Genomic DNA, 21471 nt, shown 5'->3' with positions numbered 1-21471 from the left:
AATAAAAAGCCAAACCTTTAAAAATCTTTTCCTATCACCAGGATTTTAGAAAAACTTTATTTCCTGGATCTTTCCTACACACATGGCTTTTTCTGTCTCTTTGCTGGAGTCCCGGTCACTGGCGGAGAGGCATGGCATGGGGGGATGGGAGAAGTGATGGGAGGGTGGAGAAGCTCAGGAGGCTCAGCCCAGCCCACCACTGCCCAGGCACCTCCAGGAGGGAGCTGAGCAAACACAGCCAGGCGGCCGGGAGTCAGCAAACATGGAAACAGCAACTGGAGGAGCGCCTCGAAAGTAACCCAAGAAAAGGAAAGGTTTATGGAAGAATACAGCGGGCAGCCCTGTGTGCTGGGCCAACACAGGCACAGGAGATAAGCCCCTCGGCTGGCCTGACTGCTCTCCATTAAATGAGTCATTGGGCGAAATGCCCCACTCGAGGTCCTCTCTAGATCCAGCATTTTCCAGTCTCGGAAAAGGGACTCTGTAGAGTGAGAAAATGTGTGTGTGTGTGTGTGTGTGTGTGTACACATGTGCACACACACATGCACATATAAACACACACTAACTTATAGTCAAAGCTTCTCCCTGAATTGCAACAAACCAAAAGAGATGCTGGGGAGGGTGGGGCTCAGAGAGTGTATCTTAGAATCAGAGGGGGTAAGTTGCAGCTCTGAAGCTCACTATAGCTGTGTGACCTCGAGCAAGTTACTTAACCTCTCTGACCTCCATCCTTGACCTATGAAATGGAGCTAGTTACAGTATTCGCCTCTCCGAGGCAGCAGACACCGGGCCTTCTCCACTGAGAGTTGATTCCTGTATATTTAACAACAGAGAACTACCACGTTAGATGATCAAGTGTGATATATTTTAAGTGTGTTTTTTTAAAAATCTATTTTATTGATTTTTTACAGAGAGGAAGGGAGAGGAATAGAGAGTTAGAAACATCGATGAGAGAGAAACATCGATCAGCTGCCTCCTGCACACCCCCCACTGGGGATGTGCCCTCAACCAAGGTACATGCCCTTGACCGGAATCGAACCTGGGACCCTTCAGTCTGCAGGCCAATGCTCTATCCACTGAGCCAAACCGGTCAGGGCAAGTGTGTTTTTTTTTAATTTAACATTAATAATAAACATGGAACCTAAGCTAATAGGAAACACTAACATCAATTTCCTGGTTTTGATAGTATACTACAGTTATGTAAGATATTATCATTGGGGGAAGCAGGAGGGAGGGTACACAGAATTTCTCTGTATTATTTTTGCTACTTCCTCTGAATCAAACCATTTAAAAATAACAAGTTGTTGTAAAAATTAACAAAAATATTATTATTGCATATATGACTATTTGAAGATAAAGTAAAAAATCTAAATTTGAGGTTTTATATAAATGAGAGACCCTAGAAAATCTACCCCTGCTCCTCTCTAACTTGTTCCCCTGCAAGAAGTCCTAGTTTTTCAAGAATTAAGTTAGATAATATTTATACAGCTCTTAGCACTACCAGGAATAGAGCCTCGATGTTTGCTATTTTTTTTTTAAATATTTTTATTGATTTCAGAGAGGAAGGGAGAGGGAGAGAGAAATAGGAACATCAATGATTGATGGGCTGCCTCCTGCACACCCCCTACTGGGGACTGAGACATCAACTCAGGCATGTGCCCTTGACCAAAATCAAACCTGGGACCCTTCAGTCGGCAGGCCAATGCTCTATCCACTGACCCAAACCAGCTAGGGTGATGTTTGCTATTTTTAAATATGATAGTGATTATTATCCAAAATGGTCACATAGGAAAATAACATTCCATGTTTGGGACATATGTATCACAACATAGCAATTTTGAATGATGCTCTAGATGTAAGGTTTTTGGCATTGAAACCGGTTCATAATATATTAAGTGAAAAAAAGCAGGTTAAAATCTGTATGGGTAGTTTTATCCTATTCTTTTGCAAGTTAGTCTAGTGAGTAGCTAAGAGCATCTGGTTCTGAAACCAGACTGCCTGGGTTCAAATCCCAGCTTGGTTACTTACCTATGTGATCTTAAGCAAAGTACCTAATCATTCTGGGCCTCAGCTTTCTCATCTGTACAATGGGTTTAATAGTAAAACCAGTCATTGGATTGTTGAGGATTAAATGAGTCCATACATGTAAAGTGCTGGCAAATGATGCCATTCAAATGTTAGCTATCAATTGTTAGATTTTATTCTGCACTAATATATTCTCGTTAGGAAAGAGTCTGGAGGAGCGTACAAGCACCAAAATTGCAGCAGCGATTATCCTAAATGATAGGCTTACAGAGGACTTTCCTATTTCTGCTAATATTTCCACAGGAAGTATGGGCAAAAAACAAACCTGAAATTCTTGGGATAAAAAAAAAAAAATGTTTTAAAAATTTTAACACATCAGTTTTTTCCATGTACTAGCTAGAAGAAAACATGGAGAGGGAGTCTATAACAAAACCCCAAAACAGAATATAAGTTTTCTGACTTTGCTAGTGTCTCAGAGTAACTATAACTGGACATTTCCCCCAGCCCATGGCTCTCAGAAAATGTTGGATGACACGCCCATGCGAGTCACCCACGTAATGGATACATATTTTTAACCACACACGCAATCCCGTGCTCAAATTTACCTCCCACACATATATACATATTATCAAAGAGAAGAGATTATACATGCAGGTTAAAGCAGTCACGGAAAGTGCCTTGGCAAGCGGCGAGCCAAGGCACAAAGAAGGTTCTGTGGGTTTCCCGCGCTCTGGTTCCCATGCAGTTCCCCACCCACAGCACTTAGGACGGCACGGACCAGCGCCTTCCTTCCCAGGTGGCTGCCTTCCCACTCTGCCCACCACCTCCCTCACTGGCACCGGCCAGACGGGCACCTTACGTGGAAGGACTCTAGCGAGCCAACCGAGTGTGCCCAAGAGGCGGGGAATCCTGCTCCCGCCTTCGGGGGGGGGGGGGGCGGCGGGGGGGTCGATCTGGTTGCCCGGGACCCAGGCGCTGCTGCCTCCCTCCCCGGGCACAGCCCCAGGCCAGCCGCTGCTGGAGAGCTGCCCCAGGTCCACTCGGCTTCGCTACATGAAAATAAAACACCAGCCTGTTCAGGGTCCGCCCGGCACATTATTGCGAGGAAGCTATAAAAGCTGCCAACATGGGTTACCTCAAGCGTTTTCCTTCTCCAGTACACCGGGGGTGAGGCGCTGCCTTTCCTTGGCATCCCTGCCTTCCATCTTTTCGGAAAAGGCTTTCTGTGTCCTGACTGTGTTTGTTGACATCCCGGCCTCTTGGCCGCTCCAGCTGCGCGAGAGCGAGTCTCCCTCCCCGCCATTCAAAGTGGCCCCTGTTCCGACCCGCTGCCCATAACATGCACTTCCAGACCACACGGCCCACTGGCTTCTCAAAGTCTCGCTCGGAAACCAAATAAAAAGCTTCTCACTCACACTCCAGTTTATGTGCAGCAGCTCAAAAGCCGTATTTTCATGTCTTCCACGACTCCCACCTGAATAAATTCATTTTAAGTGCCACTTTTCCATCTGCGGGTTAGGAAGCAGTGAGGAGGTCTGAGGGACAGCCCTGCGGGCTCCGGGGGATGCTACAGGCAGACAGGGATGCAAAGGGACCTGAACAGCCACACCTGCGGCCCCTGCCTAAGCCGCTGCATTCGGCCAGGCTCCTGCCTTTGTCATAGTTGACAACATGGCCCTTACAGTCCAGGCTTCCAATCCCAGCTCAGCAGGCTCCTGGGTGTGTCCCCTTGGGGCTCAGGGCCACCTTAGAGCTTATGTCCTCATCTGTAAAATGGGCACAACGCTGGGGGCATAGTGTAATGCTTGCATGGGATGATGAAATGCACACTGAGTCCATCCTGTTTCATAGCCAGGAAACAGACGCTAGGAAGGCTCAGCATCTCACAGCTGGTTCAGGGATTCGAACCCCGGCTGCCTGACACCAGGCCACTTTCCGTGCCGACATAGCAACACACCCACCCAACGACCAGGGCTGGACACGGTAGAAAGAAATTTTATGTCTCAACAGACAACTATAGCACACACGTGCGGGTTATCAAATTCGGGCCCTCTTCATTGCCACTGAGCCATTTGTCACCTCTTAGTCATTTTTTTTAAGTTGTCACCTATCAGTAAGTTGGACTGGATCTGCCATCTTGCACGTGTTCTCAGTCCTTCCGCCCTCCTGACGTGGCCTCACTGGGAACTACAACCTGACCGCCCAGGGCCTTATCGGGGCTCCAGGTTGGCTGTAGGTGACCCGCCTCTGAGATCTAAAGAAGCCCTGCAAGCAGAAGCTGGGTGACTTGAGAGAAACTTCAAAGAACTCATCGCCACAGCAGATCATGAATCCCCTCATTTGAATGCCCGATAGTTCACACCATCCAGCCAATATCCTCTCCTACCACGTCCACCAGATGGTTCAGCTGGCCCTTAGTGACAAAAGGCTGAGAACTGAACGAGAACTAAACCTGTGTGGGTCAGAGGAAAGAAGAACGCCTCTTCTGTCCCTGAACAAGATGGGGGACTGACAAAGACCCTCTCCTCGGCCAAACTTTAGGTCGGCTTCTCTGAGCCCTGAGCCTTCTCCTCAACTAGACCTTGGCCTGGGCCTTCCTCGCCAGGTCCACATCGCCATGTCTTAGCAGGAATCCTGTTCGGTCAGTTGAGCAAGACTCCCTCTACCTTTGATGTCTGCTCTTAGCAATTTTCCATCCACTGAGCCCCTCACTCTGTTCCTTGGTGATAAATCCCTGCCAGTCCTTGTATTCAGAGTTGAGCTCCATCTCTCTCTTCTATTGCAATCACCCTGAATAAAATCTTTTTTATCACTTTAATAAGTGTTAGAATAACGACTTGTTGTTGTTTGTTTCTTGTTGTTAATCCTAACGAGAGAAACATCAGTGTGAGAGACATGTGCCCTGAGCAGGGCCGGGAATAGAACCTGAAATCCAGGTACATGACCCTGATTGGGAATCGAATCCGAGACCCTTCAGTGTGGGGCCGACACTCTTACCATTGAGCGCCACCGGCCAGGGTGAATAACTCCTTCTTTAACAATAGGAAAGCTTACTTCGAGTAGGAGGGCCTCTCTTTCCTGAGAAATTTCCATTTATGTCCCAACACCATCCCCAGGTCTCTGAGAGCCACCTCCTTCTCCTGCTTCGTTCAAGCAAACGTATGACAATGACTGCATTGGTTTCTCACCTCCACCCTGTGTATCTTTGCCTGTCACAGGCTGGCTGCCAGCCCCCCTCCCTGCCCTGCCGGCTGCTGGCCCCCAGCTCCATGACAGGCCATTCACGCAGAGAACACGGCTACGAAAATACAGAAACGCAGTTTCCATCTGGAAACGACTCAAGGCTAAATATTATGTAGGATGCGATGGTGTTCATCTACCAGCAAAAAAGCGAGGCTCAGAGAAGCAGAGACGCGAGGAGACTGCAGGCAAGAGGGCCAGTGCGTCAGCAAGAGCTAAATTTAGCAACAGAAGCCTCTAACATCATTCTCTCAGGAAAAGGAGCCGTGGGAGAGAAAAAAATAATGAACATATTTAAATGAAAGAACCTTTGAGAGAGGGAAAGAATCCCGTCCTAACTGACCTGCTGCTACTTCTCAGAAACCAGAGTGGAAAAGGAGCTCTCTTGGGGAGCCTGGGCCCAAGGTCAGCGGAAGGGCTCCAGCTGGCCCGTTCCAGACCCAAGGAACCAAACCCCCAGTGGAAGGTCCCTTTGGCCCGTTGACTGCATGGCACAAAGGAAGCTGCAGACTGGGAGATGCAATGGTAATTGCTGGGGGCAAGGGGAGCAGGTGGATTCTAAGACACTGGAAATTCTGGAAAAACCTGTGACACAGCTTTCAAACAGATGTTGCTTTCTAGTAGAATGGCTGGTGTAAAACCACTCGCCACCCAGGCACCAGATGCCTACAGGGAGGGTTTGGATGCAGGGAGAAGAGACAGAGACGTCCCAGGCAATGCAGCATAATCCATCCGAGCACAGGTGTGGGGCCCAGTTCAGGCCCAGCTCTGCCTGAAGCCAGCTCTGTGGGGTGGGGCCAGTTACCCCGCTCTGGGCTAAAGAGAACAAAGGTAACGGGACATTTTAACATACTAAGATAGTAAATATTTTTGGATGTATGTGTAGGGAAGAGGGAAGGCAACATCCGAATTACCCACCCACCCCCATTAAGCCTTCTGCCTTGACCTCAACAAAAGGCCCGTTTTTTAAAACATTTCATCACACTCATAAAAATGGATTGGTCCCCACAGAGGACTCGTCGTTTTACTATAAACAGAGTCCTTCTGTTATGGATGGAAGTGGGGTTTCCCTTTCCCCACTGGATGCTGAGGGTGGGGTCCCTACAGTATCTCAAGAAAAAGAATTTTCTGAGACTCTCACGGGAGGATGAGTGATTTTTTATTTGTGTGAAATTACATCCCTGGGTTTCCAAAGCCCCATTTCCCTTAATTCAGTCCTGGAAGAAGCGCAACTGGGGAGTCAGTGGAGCTAAAAGCAAAGCCAGTGTCCAAAGTGTCCCTTCCATGTTGGAATTAGGTCCCGTTTAGCAATAGGCTGTCCATTAGCCCATTGTGTGGGGTCCTCGTGGACAAATACAAGCGAGCAGGAGTGTGAGAGTCCCACCGGCCAGGAGTCAACCAAGAGGAACCAAGAGAGACCGAGAGATTGAACCCCTTTGTGTAGGGAACTAAACATCCCAAGTCTTTCCTGATTTGCAAGGGCCATGCCTACTCTGGCCAACGGCCTGTTTCCAGGAGGGCAGACAGTCAGCACCCCTGTTTTATGAAAATAAAAGTGAGGCTCAGGAATTGAGGGCAGGAGCTCAGATCAGCCTACCAATCCTGGCCTCTCTCCAATCCCACTGCTTGCTGACTCCAGGCCTCCTCAGCCAGCCAGGGACCCCCAGCTGGGAGGAGATGGGGCCCTGGCATCCCTAGCTCCCTTTGGCCAGGGGCATGCCTGTCTGCTCACCCTTCCCTCTCCCTCACTCATCCCCACCTCAACTCTCTGTCCCTGCTCCTGCTTCCATAATAAGAAGATTCAGGGAAACTAGGAGAAGTTCCTCTAACAACTCATTAGTTAACTGTCTCATCTTTACTATCCTATCACCTCATAGATCAAAAACTTCTCATTTGCAATGTATGAGTCAGAATTTGCTCTGCTGTGCTTGATGGAAGCCACCAAAGTTGACATGACTTAAGTGGGGGGAAATGGAATTCATGTGCACTGGGGTGTCTGGACTACATACTAGTATCTAGCTTCAGGCATGGCTGGACCTAGGAGCTCAAACATCCGGGCTCTGAGTATCTGTCCTTTCTCCACTTAGTGAGCAAGATATTCACCATCAGGCTTACATTTACGTCCTACTAACTCCAGCAAAAATAGATCATCTTCCCCAAGAGCTTGGGAGAAAGGTGCCAGGAAGGACTCAGCTGACTAGGATCACCTGCCCACTTCTAGGGGCGACAGGGCAAGGGTCTGCCTTACCCAACCACACAGCGTAAGGTGCTCCCTTCCTAGAAGGGAGTGGGAAATGCTGGGAAGGAAATCAACAACAGATTTCCACCTAAACAAATCTCTCCCACTCTAAGAACAAATTAGTTCTTGGCACAGGCATTCGTTGGCAGCAGTAAGCAGGAATGACACCCAGGCAAAATGAATGATTAACTAACATTCACAAAAAATGCCCAAATACTACAACAGAAATCTGTATGAGAACATGATTTTTTAGTCAGGTTTATTTAGGTATGATTTTTTTAAAAATATGTTTTTATTGATTTCAGAGAGGAAGGGAGAGAGATAGAAACATCACTGATAACAGAGAATCATTGATTGGCTACCTCCTGCACACCCCACACTGGGGATGGAGCCTGCAACCCTAGGCATATGCCCTAACCATGAATTGAACCCTGACCTCCTGGTTCATAGGTCAACACTCAACCACCAAGCTACACCAGCCCAGCGGTCTGATTTACATACGGCAAAATTCATCCTTTTAGTACAATTTTTAGTAAATGCATGCAATTATGAACCACCACCACAATCAAAATATAAAACATTTCCATCAATCCCCAAAATTCCTTGGTGTCAACCCTAACCCCTATTCCTGGCCCCTGGCAACCACTGATTTGATATGGCCTTATAACTAAACAAGATATTCTGGAAGTTATATTTCCAGAATATCTTGAAGTTATTCAGTGTGTAGCCTGCTGAGTCTGGCTTATTTCACTTACAATGCATTTGAAATTCACCTGTGTTGCTGCATGTATCAGAAATTCGCTCCTTTTATTACTGAACATCATCATTGCTATAGACCCAGGGGTTCTTTAATTCGCCTACAAAAATGTGATCTAAGATATTCATAAGGTACCCTACATATATCATTATTTTATATCTCAGTTCAACAAATATTTAAATTTCCTCAGTATATCCAGAAACAGGGTAATATCAGTGAGCAAGATAAAGTCTTGGCGCTTACATCTTAATGGAAAGAGATAGAAAATGAAGAAATATGTATACTATGTCAGGAGGTGAGAAATGACATGAGGCAAAATAGGACAGGCTATTAGGGGTGGGCAAACTTTTTGACTCGAGGGCCACAATGGGTCCTTAAACTGGACCGGAGGGCCGGAACAAAAGCATGGATGGAGTGTTTGTGTGAACTAATATAAATTCAAAGTAAACATCATTACATAAAAGGGTACGGTCTTTCTTTTTTTTAGTTTTATTCATTTCAAACGGGCCGGATCCGGCCCGTGGGCCATAGTTTGCCCGCGGCTGGGCTAGAGGAAGGGGGGCGACGGAGGTTGTAATAAAGTGATCGAGGAAAGCTCTAAGACACTCAGAGAGAGAAGGGCCATGAGCCTTGCGATTCCTGGAGCGGGGATGGGGATCATCTGGCAAGGCCTGTGAAACCATGTGGTCTGGCCCTGCCGAGGCAGTAGGGATGAGTTCATTAAATGTTTGGCCAAATATAGCTGGCTAATTTTTAAGCTGATACTTCTATATGGCCTGCAGATGATGTTATAAATATCCAGTGACCCTTGGCAGAAAACAGGTTCCCCACCCGAGCTAGAGGAAAACATCCCAGGCAGAAGGAACTGCCAGGGCAGAGGTCCGCGGCCTCACTGAGCTCAGTGTTTGAGGAACAAGTTGACCAAAGGCTACGTTAGCACATCAAGGGCAGGAGCAGCTGGGAGATGAGGTGGGAGGAAAGGCAGGGCCTCCCAAACCAAGGTGAGGCTTTTGGGTTTCACCCTAACAACATGGGAAATTACCTCATCCAGGTATCCATCTCTTCTCTGTAGCTTCAACCTCTGGTCTATCAGATGTACTTCTCACCTGCAACTAAACATGCTCAAGCCTTCCTCTTTTTAAACCTTCCCTGGACCCTCACACACCATTACCCTTCCTTTCATGTTCATATATCATGAATGACATCACATTCCCTCTACCACCTCCCAATGCCCCAGGAACTTACAGTGGGGCCTTGACTTACGAGTGTCCCGACTAACAAGTTTTTGCTTTGAGTTGCGAGCTAAAATTCGGGTTACGAGCCAGCTTCAGATACCCCACCGCTAGCTGGCGCAGTGAACGTCACAGTGAACGCCACAACATCAGCCCAGCATCACGTGTCTCACTTGTTCACTTTAAGATTTGACATATGAGTAATTTGAGTTACGAGCTCCGTCACGGAACGAATTAAACTCGTAAGTCAAGGCCCCACTGTACTGCTATCTGGGTGTCACCTCCAGCACTGTATGTCACCTCCTGCTATAGTCATCAATGATATTCTTGGTACTCACCTCTCAAAAACAAGTCTTTCTGTCCTGAGAGTCTCTTTCCTTGGCTTTAGTGACACCAAATTCTCCTGGCTTCTTCTACCTGGACATTCCTCAGCAAAGAGCACTGGCTATGGTCTTGGGCAAACACCATACCAGCTGTCCAGCTGCCCCCTGCAGTGCCAGGGATGTGGCTCTACCAGCCAATCAAATACATCATGGCCCACTTTACACCAGCTCCCTTATGGTCTCTAATGCAACCGATTGATCGGAAAGAACAGAAGTGGGGTAATCATCATGCCCACGCTTGACGTGCTCCCGGGAGACATCACCAGGTTTGCTTCTCCCACCCAGGATTTGAGAAACATGCCTTACCTTTCACTAATCAGAGGGCTTCTTTCTCCATCTGCTGGGGCATCCTATTTCTCCACCACGCCCGCCCTCATTAATGCAGATGTCACCGGAACAGTGATTAAACCTAATATGAAAATTTGAGTTAATTATCTGTCATTGGACTTAGAAGTTAGAAGATGACTTTGCCATGAAAAGTGGATTCTTTCTGGAACCTAGTGAATTTCTCCAACTGACCTCGGATATCTTGCTTTCCTACTCTATGGGATTTTTCTTTCTTTCTTTCTTTCTTTCTTTAAAAATTAACTTCACTAGGGGGGGAAAAATGAAATATTTCTGGTTGTGGGAAGGGGGGGGGGAACAAGCAAATACAGTGAGGCCCCCCTGGCCCCCATCTGTTCCAAATCTTCCCCTCACAGGATGTAATGTCTAAAAAGCAAGAAAAATATGCCTTCCTCTTCCAACATCCAGCAGGATCTTGCATGCAAAGGGAAGAATGTCTGGTTACTCTGTGGGTTTTCATCTGCTTTTTAACTCACATGTTGCGGAATTACACTGGCCCCTCAATCCCATTCCCCCACCCCCCACCCCCCAAAACCCCAGTGCTATGGGGCCAGGAGCCAGCAGGGTTCACCACTAGTGAGGAACATCCTGGTTTTGGCAATGAGCTCCCTCCCCTCCACACACCAACCCTTCTGGCACAAAGGATTCGTTCTAAACATGACCAATGACTTTTGCAGATCTCTTAGCACAAGACATGCCAGAGGGATGCCTGGGCCCCCGGAGGAGGTGGGGCCGCCCCCCCGCCCCGGGGGTAAAAGGGAGTGGGCTCAGAATCCCAAACTTATTCTGCGCTCTCACCCCTGCTTCCACTCGGAGGTACACGGGCAGCCAACTCTTAGACATCTGAACAGGAAGGATGTCCCCCAGTAGCTGATACAGGCCTAGCTGATACCTTTCCAGGACTGGGAAGATGATATTTACAGGGAGGGCAGCTAGCCAAGCTAGACCAGCTCCAACCTTACTCCCGCCAGCCCCTTCTTCCGTCTCCTGCAGTTGTTCAAGTTAAATGAAGAGGCATTCCTCCCTGAATTGCTTGATTTTTACGCAAGGACAGAGGCTCTCGTTAAAATGATTGAGAAACCCTGACTGCAAAGGTGGAAAAGAACCTGCATGACCTGCCCTGCCCCTTTGGCTTTTAATCTTCCTTTCTCCTGTCCCCTGGCCACCTCCACCTGCACCTCCTCCGCCGGGGCCCCCCAGCTTGCTCCTTGGCACAGGCTGCTTCTTTGTGCCCACAGCACGGGTCCCCTGTGGTCCTCCAGGTGCGCACAGCTCTCTCTTACCCCTTCATCCTTTCCTCCAGCCCTCTCACCCCTTCTTATCACACCCTACAAGACCCTATATGCCTTACCCTTCCTCGCTCACACCCTCCACTGACCGGACTTCCTGCCACTCTTCCCCTGCAACCTACTGCCTCCTTGCTGGGCTCAAACATACCAACTGCCCCAACTTAGGCCAGGGCCTTTGCACCTGCTGATCCCTCTACCTGGAACCCCTTCTCCTAGGCGTTTGAAAGTCAGCTCCCTCAGATGATCTAGATTTCTGCCCCAAGCTACCTCTCTAGAGAGGCCTTGCTAACGCTGTAATAAAAGGCTCCCCCATCCCTCCATCACTCTCTACCGGCTCCATCCCACGCCTGCTTTATTTTCATTCACAGCATCTTTCACCACCACCAAAGGCTCTCTCCTTGACCAACCTTTACTCGGGCTCCTCTGAGCCCTCGTCTCAACTAGGCCTCAGCCTTGGCCCCTGCTAGGTCGTCCCCTCCTCCTGATAGCTGATCAAGTTTCTCATCCCTGTCTTCGAAAGTAAGTCCTTGGCCTGCCTTCTGCAAGTATCCTGCTACGTTGGTTCTGCAAGAATCCCTCTACCCTTGATGTCTCCATCCACTGACCCCCTCACTCTAGATCAGTGATGGCGAACCTATGACACGCGTGTCAGAGGTAACACCGAACTCATTTTTTTTGGTTGATTGTTCTTTGTTAAATGGCATTTAAATATATAAAATAAATATCAAAAATATAAGTCTTTGTTTTACTCTGGTTGCAAATATCAAAAAATTTCTGTATGTGACACGGCACCAGAGTTAAGTTAGGGTTTTTCAAAATGCTGACACGCCGAGCTCTAAAGGTTCGCCATCACTGCTCTAGATGAACACCCCCTACCCTTAATGTCTCCATCCACTGACCCCTTCACTCCAGATGAACACCCCCTACCCTTATGTCTCCATCCACTGACCCCTCACTCTAGATGAACACCCCCTACCCTTATGTCTCCATCCACTGACTCCTTCACTCTAGATGAACACCCCCTACCCTTATGTCTCCATCCACTGACCCCTTCACTCTAGATGAACACCCCCTACCCTTATGTCTCCATCCACTGACTCCTTCACTCTAGATGAACACCCCCTACCCTTATGTCTCCATCCACTGACCCCTCACTCTAGATAAACACCCCCTACCCTTGATGTCTCCATCCACTGACCCCCTCACTCTAGATGAATCTCCCCCTACCCCTGATGTCTCCATCCACTGACCCCTTCACTCTGTGGGTCGTAAATCCCCAGCTGTCACTGCTGTATTCAGAGTTGAGCTCAATCTTTATTCTGTTGCAATAGTCTTGAATAGAGTCTTCCTTACCATTTTAATAATCGTCAGAACCATTTTTCATTAACGCCACCTGACATCACATGATCTTCGTGTTTACCTGTCTCCCTCCATTGGGCTGTGAGCTCCAGAAGGCAGGTAGGTCTCTGTGCTTGCTCTCTTCTGCCTCCCTAGCTTCTAGAACGGTATCTGACATGCAGCAGACACTCAACAAACACTTGTTGAGAAACAAATGTAGCTTCCCCAACTTCTCTCTTTAAAAAAAAAATATATATATATTATTGATTTCAGAGAGGGAGTGGGAGAAATAGAAACACCAATGATGAGAATCATTGATTGGCTGCCTCCTGCACACCCCACACTGGGGACAGAGCCTCTGGGAAGTCATTCCTGAATCTTCCAAGGCTTGCCCCTGTGCTTCACCTAACAGTGCTCAGACTGTTCACAAGTCAGAAGTCCTGACTACTGACCACCCCCTCCACTGGCCTGCAGCCTGAGTGTGGTCCCTTTCCCCTCCCTCTCTCTGGTTTAATATGCAGTTTTAATTTAACTGTGCAATATACTAACATACAGAACAAAGCACGGACGTCTATCATGACCACCTGCCCTCCTTCCCTCCCACACCTCCACAGCACCCCACCCCTGGCTGTTCTCTCTGCATAGGCATCCATGCACACACCGGTCTGCATGTCTCCACTCCCCCCTTCCCCACATACGTTGCCTGAGCAACGGCTTCATTTAAAAGGGAGGAGGGGGAGTCCTGGCAGGGCTGAGAGCCAGTTCTCTACTCCCAAAACCAAGCCCAGCTTTGCACCACTCACAGGAGGAAAGACGGCGCTTCTGGGGCTGCCCTGTAAGAGGGCCAGACACCCCCAGATCACTTCTCCACTCCCGGCAAACTCACAGGGCCAGCACGGCTCAGAGTGAGCAGCCCAGGAAGCGGGGATCCTGGAGGGCATGAGGGTTCGTTAGACCACAGCGGCCCAGGGCCCTGGTGGTGGTGGTGAAAGAGGGGTCTGGCGGGGGGGGGCAGGGGGGAGGAAGCTGGTTGTAGAAACCGCCCAAGTAGGTTTCCACATAAAGGAAAAGTAAACAGATGAAGGCTCTTCCTCAGCCCTTTGAGCCTCTCAGAGCAGAGCAACCCTTCAAGTGTTGAAAAGCTAATCCGATTTAAAAATGCTTTGAAAGGGCTGGAAGAGGAAGTCCTGACTACTGACCACCCCCTCCACTGGCCTGCAGCCTGAGTGTGGTCCCTTTCCCCTCCCTCGGCCCTCTTGTCTGGGGGCAACTATACACACAGAGACCCAGAGGAGCAGGAAGGTACCTGGGGCAGAAGCGGGAACCAACTCTGGTCCACTTAGGGCTACTGGCTCCTCTTCCTGCCGAGACAAAAGGCTTCTTGAGAGCAGAAAACTGGCTGAGATTGGAAAGGGCAGACTCACCCCAAGCAAGCTCAGCTCACTCAGGCCCTCGACACCTGGAGGATATTGAAGTGCCCGGCCTGTTTCTCCGAGGCTCGTTATGACCCCCGCCCCACCCTCGCCTCCACCGCAGGTGCGTCTCAGGCCTGGCAGCCAGTAACTCCCTGACCTCCAGGTGAAGTGAGTCTCCAAGTGGGCTTGCTGGGCAGTTAAAGGAAGAGGTGAACCCTCCCCAAGGCTCCAGATTCTGGTCCTCACCCTTGGACAGCTTTTTGTTTTTTAAATGTATTTTTATTGATTTCAGAGAGGAAGGGGGAGGGAAAGAGAGATAGAAACATCAATGATAAAAATCATTGATCAGCTGCCTCCTGCACGCCCCACAGTGGGGATGGAGCCCACAACCCGGGCCTGTGCCTGACTGGGAATTGAACCATGACCTCCTGGTTCACAGGTCGATGCTCAACCACTGAGCCACACCAGCCGGGCTCCCTGGGACAGCTTTAGCAGACCTGCCACCCACTGCCATCAAGCTGTGGTGACCAACCAGAGACTCTCCCCCCAGTGTTAGCACTGAAAGCATCACTTCCATCACCGCAGCCGCCCCACCTCCTCTCCTGCCACCCCCCTCCGCCCCCACCCCCCCACCCCCCAGTATCAGGGCACATATTTTGGGAAGGTGGGCTCTCTGGGATTGCTCCCGAATGTAATGCCCTTGCTGGGATTCGGAAGGGAGAAGTGTGGTGAATCCAGAGGTTGAATCAATTCCTTTCAACCAGAAGCTTTAATTTAGAAGGAGGAAGGGAGCACTTCCTCTGCTCTCTCTATATATACAGTCCCTGGTTTAATTTAATCCCACGAGGCAGGTACCATTTCCAAGGCTGGGAAATTGAGGCCCAGGATCACAGATTAAAAGTGGTAGGTCTGGGATCCCAATCCAGGCAGTGACACCAGGGCTCAAAGCCTTCTTAACTATCGTATACTGTGACCCTACAGACGGAGTCCTCGTCCCTCAGATCACATGGGAAACAACGTGCCTGCTAGACTGAAAGGTGTGCACATGGGGAGACATGCATGAAGAAAACGGGATGGACTGGGCGACGGTGGCCACAGGTGCTCCTATAGACAGGCCCCACGTTGCCCGGGGGAGATGGCCAACCAATCTCAGTTCTGGCAGCCAATACTTCCCCGAAGTTCCAGGTGAAAGGAGTCTCCAAGTGGGTTTGCGGAACAATTAAAGGAAGAGGCGTCAGACCGGCCGGCCGGCAACCACCCTCTCACTGGCTGCCAGACGAATCCATTACAACCAGAGCTAGTTATGTCCCTCCAGCCCTGTCTGATGCCCCCAACAGCGTCACTGCACCATGAAGTCAGGTCCCTCGGCCTGAGTCTCATCCACTGCCTTGAAATTTTAGGTGGAGGCGACTTTACAGGAGCCAGTTTGGCAGGATAGGTCACAAACCTGGGCAAAGGTTCATGCCCTTTGACTTTATCGTCTCCCTCTAAGAATCGTCCCCAAGGAAATGGTCGTAACTGGCAATGCTTGGGAGGCTGACACTTACACATAAAGGTGTTCACACATAGGTCCATCTGGAACGGTGCACCTGGAATAATTCCTATGACTAACAAGAAAGAAATGTTAACTAAACGCCAATGTATCTGATATATCCACTCAATTGGATATTATGCATCCATTAGAATGTATGTTTATGAATTGAAATAGCATGGAAAATGCTTGGCTACTATTATAGAAACACAAGCAGGAAATAAAATAATATAGATGCTGTGATCACAACTATGTGAAAACAAAAACAACAGGCCTAGCCGGTTTGGCTCAGTGGATAGAGCGTCGGCCTGCGGACTGAAGGGTCCCAGGTTCGATTCCAGCCAGGGGCGTGTACCTTGGTTGCGGGCACATCCCGGGTGGGGGGTGTGCGAGAGGCAGCTGATCGATGTTTCTCTCTCATCGATGTTTCTAACTCTCTATCCCTCTCCCTTCCTCTCTGTAAAAAATCAATAAAATATATATTTTAAAAAAAACATACAGTGAAAAGGACTGAAAGGAAATGAGCAAGATAAAAAAACAACAACGAACACTTGCTAAACATCTTGCTAACTCCTTTACATTCTTACCTCATTTAATCCTCAGGCAATCCTACTAAACTAGAATTATTTTTATCCTCACTTTACCAATGAGAAAACGGAAGCTCCAAGCGAATAATTAAACTGCCCAGTGGTTGCCCACAGCTAATAAGGGGGAAAGAAGGGACCTAAACTCAGATGTCCCTTTCAGGGCCTGCGCCCTTATCTTCTCCAGTGGTCGGCAAGCTCATTAGTCAACAGAGCCAAATATCAACAGTACAACGATTGAAATTTCTTTTGAGAGCCAAATTTTTCAAACTTAAACTATATAGGTAGGTACAATGTTATTAACTTAATTAGGGTACTCCTAAGGCTTAGGAAGAGCCAACTCAAGGGGCCAAAGAGCCGCATGTGGCTCAAGAGCCGTGGTTTGCCAACCACGGTTCTATACCACGCCCACACTGCTAATAACTTCCCCCCACTCTACTCTCTACTTTTATTTTCTATATTGTCTACAGTAACCACTATTGCATTTTTAAAACTTTTTCTTTCCATTTCAAAGGTAATACAGGCTTATAACATTTGGCGTTACTTTTTTAAAGCAGAAAACAATAAAGTTAGGACCAAACAACATTTAGAAACTACGACTAGCCTTCCTTCATCTTAAATTTAAACTTCACAGTTTGGCTCTCTGTTGGCCTTTGGGCCACATTTCCCATCACTCCTTTCTCATAGTCGTTAAGTCACTAAACCAAGTTATTAGGTGATATGGTCAGATCCACATTTCGGAAAGAACGCCTCTAGGGGTGGAGAGGAAGGTGGAGGGTGGAGATGGTGGGGGCAGGTGAGGGCCTGCACCATGATGGCCCCACAGGGATAACCTGGCCAATGGCCAATGGGAAACACACCTGTGGGAAGGCCACGCCCACAGTGCCCCAGGAAACAAACTGGCCACAGAAAAGCATCAGCGTTCAACGAAAGAAACAGCAGGCAGACCTGCGGGATCCCTCCCTGTGTCAGGGCCTCCAGGCTGCTCCTCCAAGGGAGCCAGGATACAGGGAAGTCTCCAGTAGCCACGCCCTGGAACCTGGAGGGCACCAATGGCCAGGCCAGAAGGCCCACCACCCACACCAGGATTCTGGACCTGGCCTCCTAGGAGCCATAGATTGAGGGTGAGAGCAGGGTTTTGGGAAAACAAATTACCAAGAGCTTGGCTGCAGCAGAGCAGTAGCAGGACAAAGTGCGAAACGTTGCAACAAAGATGCTCAGGTTTCACTCACTTTTCCCAACCCTTGCAAATGTGTTGGGCTTTCCAAGTAAGGAAGCCCCAATGTTGCTGGAGGAAATAAAAAGAAAAGGAAGAAACACTCAACCGTGGTTCTCAGCCATCGTGGGGCCCCAGAACCACCTGGGAGAGGCTGTTTAAAGCAGCCGATTTTTCAGGTCACGCAAACATCCTGATCTCATTGGTCCTGCTCAGGCCTACGGATCTGCATTTAATAAGGATTTCCCCAAGTTACTACTGAAGCCCACCTGCTAAGAAACCCCGATTTACAGTGTCTTGCTGACGTAAGGATTGACACTTGGGGGACATTTCTAATTCACCTTTAAAAAAAACATATGGCAAAGGGTATAATGTACAGGGAATTTTTAAATTATTTTTGCAGCTTTTCTGAAAAACATGATTTATTTTTAAAAAGTTTAAAATATATATATTACAAAAGTAACATATGCCTATAGTAAAAAGTTTTAAAGAGTACCACATTAGATAAAATGGAAAATGGACATCCCCCTTCACCATCCCTCACCCCCACCAACACGACCAGCCCCGTCTCACCCCCCAAACTAACCACTGTGAACAGCTTGGTAAATATTAGCAAACAAGTCAGACTTGCTTTTGCTTTCATTTTTTGGTAATAGCGAATGCCTCCCATGATGTGATGAAAATAACAATCAAAATTGTTGGTCGAAGTGCAAATTAGTAGAGCCCTTCTGAAAAGCAATTTAGCAATGTGTTTGAAGAACCATGGGATCATTCATTCTCCTGGGCCTATCGATTCCACACACAGGCATTCCTCCAAAGGACGTCACTCTCCTGAAGTGGTATGCGATCTTTTTTATTTTTTAAGTTTCATTGTGATAAGAACACTTATGAAATCTACCCTCCTGACAAATTTTTAAGTGTCTAATACAGCATTGCTCACTACAGGCACATGTTGTACAGCAGATCTCGTCAGTTTATCTATCTTGCTTGGCTGAAACTTTATGCCCATTGACTAGTGACTCCCCATTCCCCCCGCCCCCAGCTCCTAACAATCATCACTCTGTGCTTTGATTTTATGAATTTGGCTACTTTAGAGATCTCATATAAGTGGGACTCATGCAATATCTGTCTCTCTGTGATTGGCTCTTTCATGAGCAGGATAGCCTCAGAGTTCATGCATGCTGTGGCACATTGCAGAATCTCCTCCTTCTTTAGGGCTGAATAGTATTCCATTATATGTAAGTACCACAGTGTCTTTATCCATTCATCTGTCAATGGACATTTAGGCTGCTTCCACATCTTGGTTGTTATAAATTGTGCTGGACATAGGAGTGCTAATATTTCTTCAAAATCCTGATTTCAATGCTTTTGGGCAAATACCCAGAAGTGGAATTGCTGAATCATGGTAGTTCTACTTTTTGAGGAACCTCCATACTGTTTTCCAGAGCTGCTGCGCCGTTTTGCATTCCCACCAGCAGCGTGCAAGGGCTCCTATTTCTCCGTATCTCCCCCAACACCTGTCTTTTTTTTTTTTTTTTCTAGCCACCCTGAGGTGTGAGGTAATCTCATTATTATTTTATTTGCATTTCTCTAATGAATAGTGACATTGAGCCCACTGATATATATCTATCTATCTTTGTCCTCTTTGGAGAAATGTCTATTCAAGCCTTAGCCCATCTTTAATCAGGTTATTAGTTATATATTTACTATTGAGTTCTATTGAGAAGTATGTAATTTAAAATGACATCACAAAGCAACAAGGAAGATAGCTGTGCTAATGTTAATGAAAAAGGAAAACAGTATAAACATTTGACGTATCCTCTGATTACCAAGTTGTTGTTTCAATTTAGTTTTGTTTATAGATAAAACAAATGAAATAAACCTAAATTGCTAACAGTATGTTAGGGAAGTGGCATTTGATTGAAACTTTTTTTCTCTATCATTTCCTCTGTTGAGTGCCCAGAACGCACATTTTGCAGACAGAGAGATAGACAGACAGACAGACCTGGGTGAGAAATCCGTCTCCCACTTTCCATGCGTTTAATTAGGAGGACTTATGTAACCTCCCTGAGCCTCAGCTTCCTTATGGAGATACATGGAGATAAAAATTATCCTCTAGACCTGCTTCGGGGATTAAAATAAGAAAACACGTGGAAACACCGAGGGCTTTCTGACCTGACAAGATAAGTAAAGCAGTTATGGTTATTTTTCGATATTCTCTGGATAGGTCGAATTTCACAAATCAATACTTAAACACTGGGATTTTAGAACGGGATTAAAATTTGATACCCCTCATGTTCCTCATCAGATCCTCTCCTAAGCCCCTGCTCAGTTTAACTCTAAAAGAGATTTTGTACAAAATGCATTACAGTGACAAGCACCATCGCCAGGTAACGGGAAAAATGAAATGGGAACAAGATCTGTAAATTGTAAAGTACCTAAAAATGTAATGCACCATGAGTCCATTTTGACAATATGACTCTGAAGGGACAGTAATTAAACAAAGACCCATGTACCTGGAGTATTTGCATGAGGTGCAATAATGCAGTAAGTGAACACGGGAAATGTGGGAGGCGGGGGAGTGAAGATGGAATGTGGATGGGCTGTGTCAACAGCGTCCCCACTACTCTTCTGATGCCTGGGCCACGGCTTCCAGAAGGAGGCAAGACTTCCCAGGGCAATGAGAGTGGAGTAACTATCTCAGGATGCCTTTCAGCCAATCGGAAGAACAGCTCCTTGGCCCACCTTCATCTAATTTACGACGAGGCCTGCCTGTTAGGCTTGGCTCCACATAAGTTAATCACAAGGGTTACTCTGGGCCTATGATTAAGAGTATAGCTCTTCTTTCTGTCTATTTAGAAATAGAAACTAAATTATTATTTTATTATCATTACCTTGGTAGTGTGCTCATGCTTACTGTTTCTAAAATTTCAAAAATACTTGTTCAAGAAAATATATAAGCCCTAGCAGGTTTGGCCCAGTGGATAGAGCATCAGACCTCAAACTAAAGGGTCCCGGGTTCGATTCCGGGTTCAGTTCTGGTCAAGGGCACTTACCTTAGTTACAGGCTCGATCCCTGGCCCTGGTCAGGGTGGGCGCAGGAGGCAACCAATCAATGTGTCTCTCTCACATTGATGTTTCTTTCTCTGTCTCTCCACTCCCTTCCACTCTCTCTAAATATCAGTGGGAAAATATCCTTGGGTGAGAATTAACAAAACAGGAAGGATGGATGGATGGAAGGAAGGAAGGAAGGAAGGAAGGAAGGAAGGAAGGAAGGAAGGAAGGAAAGGGAAAGGAAAGGAGGGAGGGAGGGAAAAAAGAGAAGAGAAGAGAAGAGAAGAGAAGAGAAGAGAAGAGAAGAGAAAAGAGAAAGAAAGAAAGAAAGAAAGAAAGAAAGAAAGAAAGAAAAATATATACAACTATATCTAGTTAAAAGTGAAATTAAAAAAATCCTCTTTATATGCCCCATCTCACATCCCTGGAAGAAACTGCTGATTAGGTGCATGCTCTTCACTTTTACAAATAATATGTGGTGCATTCACATGCAAACACACCTTTTTGATGTTGTTAATCCTCACTAGAGAATATTTTTTTCCATTGCTTTTCAGGGAGTAGAAAGGAGGGAGGGGGAGAAAGACATTGATGTGAGAGAGACACATCAATTGGTTGCCTCTACACGTACCCCAACTGCAGGGGGGGTGGTGGAAAGGGGGGACTGGAATCAAACCCACAACCCTTCAGTGTGCAGACTGATGCTCTAACCATTGAGCACACAGCCAGGGCACAAACACACTTTTTTTTTTTTTTTACACATAAATAAGATGACACTGTATTTCTCTAAGACTTGAATTTTTCACTTAATAATAAGTTAAGGGCC

General features: G+C 47.3%; 1 long non-coding RNA gene across 1 annotated transcript in view; it reads right to left on the bottom strand.

Moving 5' to 3' along the window:
* LOC308519656 overlaps window positions 1-21471 on the bottom strand; it is an 86318-nt gene that overhangs the window by 26105 nt on the left and 38742 nt on the right. The window contains exon 2 of the long non-coding RNA XR_013996012.1: window positions 10183-10285. This is a non-coding gene — a long non-coding RNA (uncharacterized lncRNA). The remainder of the gene's footprint in view (window positions 1-10182; window positions 10286-21471) is intronic.

This window comes from Myotis nattereri (genome assembly GCF_964212035.1).
Source record: "Myotis nattereri genome assembly, chromosome: 5".
NCBI lineage: Eukaryota > Metazoa > Chordata > Mammalia > Chiroptera > Vespertilionidae > Myotis > Myotis nattereri.
The sequence above is the reverse complement of the archived record's forward strand: the minus strand, read 5'-3'. Positions and strand labels throughout refer to the sequence as shown.